Source organism: Gossypium arboreum, chromosome 2 (assembly GCF_025698485.1).
Source record: "Gossypium arboreum isolate Shixiya-1 chromosome 2, ASM2569848v2, whole genome shotgun sequence".
NCBI classification, from domain to species: Eukaryota; Viridiplantae; Streptophyta; class Magnoliopsida; order Malvales; family Malvaceae; genus Gossypium; species Gossypium arboreum.
The window spans coordinates 30227936-30232067 of NC_069071.1; the positions used below are offsets into that span (position 1 = coordinate 30227936).

General features: G+C 37.6%; 1 long non-coding RNA gene across 1 annotated transcript; it reads right to left on the reverse strand.

Moving 5' to 3' along the window:
- Positions 1–1007: 1007 nt before the first annotated feature.
- On the reverse strand, positions 1008–3104 carry LOC128285438 (uncharacterized). The gene is made up of 2 exons (XR_008275919.1): positions 2992–3104; positions 1008–1156 (listed from the first exon to the last, which is right to left on the reverse strand). It is a non-coding gene; the product is annotated as an uncharacterized LOC128285438 (long non-coding RNA).
- Between the last annotated feature and the right edge of the window lie 1028 nt (positions 3105–4132).

The following is a 4132-nucleotide window of genomic DNA, read 5'->3' on the forward strand; positions in this document are numbered from 1 at the left end:
TTATCCGAACAAAATGTGAATCAGAGTGGGAAATCGAGTAATACTACAGCACGAGGTAGACCACCTAGGAATACGGGAATGCTAGCAGCGGTTAGAGAGGGTCTAGAGATGTTACAACCAGATTCGATGCTTGTGCTCCTGCTAGAGCTTATGCTATACGCACACGCGAGGATGCTTCATCACCAGATGTTATTACGGGTACTTTTACTCTTTTTGATACTGATGTGATTGCTTTGATTGACCCTGGTTCTACTCATTCATATGTATGTGAGACTTTAGCATCCAGTAAGACTTTACCTGTTGAGTCTACTGATTTTGTTATTCGAGTGTCGAATCCCTTGGGTCGTTATGTGCTTGTTGATAAGGTGTGTAAGAAATGCCCCCTAGTAGTCCGAGATTACTGCTTTTCGACCAATTTGATGCTTTTACCATTTGATGTTATCCTCGGTATGGATTGGTTGACCGTATATGATGCAGTTGTGAATTGCAAAAGTAAAACCATTGATTTGAGATGTGCAAATAATGAGATAATCTGTGTAGCACCCCAAACCCGGTCCAGACGTTATAGCCGGATCCGACATGCCACATCAAAGCGTTCGAAACATTTTATATTATTGGTCCAAAAAAACTTACTTAGTGTTTTAAAAGATAATTTTATTATAGGTTAAAGTGAATGGAAGCTGTGCACCAGGTAGGAAACCGGAAAAGAGGTGGTGAGTCCATCGGACTGCTTAAGTACCAAGCTCCTTTCGGATCCAATCCTAGACATGCATACCGCCATTGCCACACCTTAACGTCATGGATATTTCTAGGAAACCGATTTGATTAAGTCATTTTTAGGAAGAGTGATTAAGTTTGGAAAATACTTTCATTGCGGAAGCTTTATTTGTTGTCGGGTTATTTTGAAATCAATTGTTGTTTTTGAAAACGCGCCCTAAAGCTATCCAATTTCAACAGTTAAAATAAGTAATACCTATCTTAGTAATACATATTAAAACCATCAAAAATAATTAAGTGGCCTTATTACATTTAAAAACCCAAAACTTCAAACGTAAATAAAAGGATGTCCAGTTCACTAGAAGAAAATCAAACTTTCAGAACGGGTGGCCACTCCGAATTCCCTCACAGCTCCAAGCCCACTATGGTTGGGGATTTCCTGCATGGATGAAAATAAAAGGGGTGAGTTTGGGGAAACTCGATGTGTAAGGAAAACCCATTCAAAGCCCAAGTCACTCAAGCCTATTGGGCCTAAGCCCATTCAGTAATAGTGGTCTTGGGCGAGCCCTTTTCAGATTACAATAAACGGGCCTTAGCCCTTATTCAGATAACAAGATGGCCCATAGGCCCATTTCAAAATACATGCAACATCAAGAAACATATGCAAGCCCATTTGGGAGACTACTCAACCCACCAACCACTACACTCCACCCGTACCACCATACACTCCATGTGGGAATAGCTCAACCCACCCAAATTAACACTCCACATTCTGCCTTCAGCTCGGTTAAAGATAAATTGAGGCAAAGCCTCCAAGATGTGGACAAGCCACTTTTAGTACTTCCTCCGTCAATATCCCAGTCCATACATCGATAATAACAACATGGCATGCAAGAAATAACAACAAATCAAACATGCATTTAGGTCAATTTAACCCTAGGGGTATTTTGGTAATTTATCTCCTAGGGGTAAAACTGTAAAATTTTCACTTTTAAAGGTATTTCAGTAATTTATCTATTTTAGGGTTTTTCATGCATATTCCTACCTTTCACGTACTAACAGAATCACTACCGAGGGTTCTTACCGAATTGGGCCCGTTGGCCCATCATTTTAATTTTGGCCCATTAAGCCCAAAAATATCGAGGGCACAGAAATCATGCAATTTGCAGTCCAAACATTGCAGCTTACCAAAAACATTAATCGATTTACCTCACGAGCATTCGCACACTCGCAAATCTACAAAATACCGGTTTTTGGCATTTCGGATTTTCGACTTTTGCCGATCTAGACTAAGAAAGAGGGTGTTAGTTACACACCTGTTTGCGACGATATGCTAACGAAATCCACACACGAACCGCCTACAATTGGATTACTAACACGTTAATCTAACTATTCAAATACAAACTACGTATTAACCCCTTACAATATTCGGCCAACCACACCTACAGATCATAGTAAGCTTATAAGAAAACAATAAGCAACTCATTAACAAATTTTTGGCAATGTTTACCACATAATCATAATTTCACTGCAAGCTGTCTTCCTGAACAACAGTCACTAAATCATTTATAACTAGAGCTACGAAACTCCAAATCAAGTTCTGTTAATTTTCCTTGAAAATAGACTCACATATCTTCTATCCATAAAATTTTTAGAATTTTTGGTTTAGCCAATCAATACCAGATTTTTCTCAAAGTTTCCCATGTTTCACTGTTTGACTAATCTGACCACTCTTCATTACGAATCAAATTTCTCATTGTAAAGAATTCAAAATATGTTCTCGTTTATTCCATTTGAAACTAGACTCATTAATCTTTAATTACATAATTTATGCAGCTTCTAACTCATCTCCCACAATTTATGGTGATTTTCCAAAGTCACGTTACTGCTGCTGTCCCAAGCAGATTTATTACCAAATCACTCTTTCACACCTAACTTGCATGCTTGTTATTTAAACATGTATATCACCAATCAATCATCACATATCTATGATTTTACTTAAGTATAAACTCCATTTCATCATTTTAAAGCACAATATGTTAGCCGATTTTTCCCCTTAGCATCTAAGGCACATGCATGCTCATTTGTTTGGCTCAACTTCACCTATCTTCCATTTTTCATCAAAAGAACATGAAACAACAACCATTTCCTTCATTTTAATTCATGACTAAATGCTCACAACACAACTAAAAACCAAAATATGCTTCAAGAGTTAAGGTAGAATCAAGAAGAACTCGTAAACCTCAAAATAGAAGCAAGGTACCAAAAACTTACCTTCAATTTTCTTCCCCAAGTGACCGAACATTCAAGAGCTTTCTCCTCTCCTTTCTCTTCTCTAACTTTAGGCTATGATGAACAAAGATGGACAAAACTTTGTTCTTTTCGCCCCTTTTTTTTTAATAAAATTTCATATTTCATCCATTTAATTCTTTAATACAAAATACATGAAATGCCCATCATGGAACATTTACCTAACCCATTATCATGGAATATTTACCTAACCCATTATCATGGAATATTTACCTAATCCATTATCATGGAACATTTACCTAACCCATTATCAATTTGTACCATGAATTATGGATATCAAGTGCTCATATTGTCTACAACAACATAATGGCTGGCCACTTCATGTAAAATGAGAGGTTTGTCATGCAAATCCTCCTATTTTGCACTCCTATTTATTTGGCCGCTTCAATTTAGCCTATAGCATTTTCAAACATTTTCATATAGGTTCTATTTCATAATTTCACCCCCTTTTTCTTATGGAACAAAAATTAACTAAAATTTTCGGGTTCTATCTTAAGCTTGGGCCTTCTAGAGGCCCACTAACATAATTAAACCTATGCCAACATTCACAGAATTCCTGAAAATTGGGGCGTTACAATCCGAGTTGAGTCTACTGATTGGAACGGATTGCCAGCAATAATAATATCCTCAATGTTAGCTCAAAAATATGTGAGAAAGGGGTGTGAAGCGTATCTTGCATACGTACTTGATAGTAAAGAATCAGAAAAGAAGCTTGAATCAGTGCCAGTGGTTTGTGAATATCCGGATGTTTTTCCCGAAGAATTACCGGGGTTACCACCTAATCGGGAAGTAGAGTTTGGCATTGAACTTGTACCTGGGACTACACCAATTTCGATAGCTCCGTATCGTATGGCTCCAACCAAATTAAAGGAATTGAAAGCTCAGTTGCAAGAGTTGACAGAAAGAGGTTTCGTTAGACCGAGTTTCTCACCTTGGGGTGCACCAGTGTTGTTTGTGAAAAAGAAGGACAGAACCATGAGATTGTGCATCTACTATCGTCAGTTGCATAAAGTGACAATAAAGAATAAATATCTGTTACCGCGTATTGATGATTTGTTTGATCAACTGAAGGGAGCCTCAGTGTTTTCAAAAATAGATTTGAGAT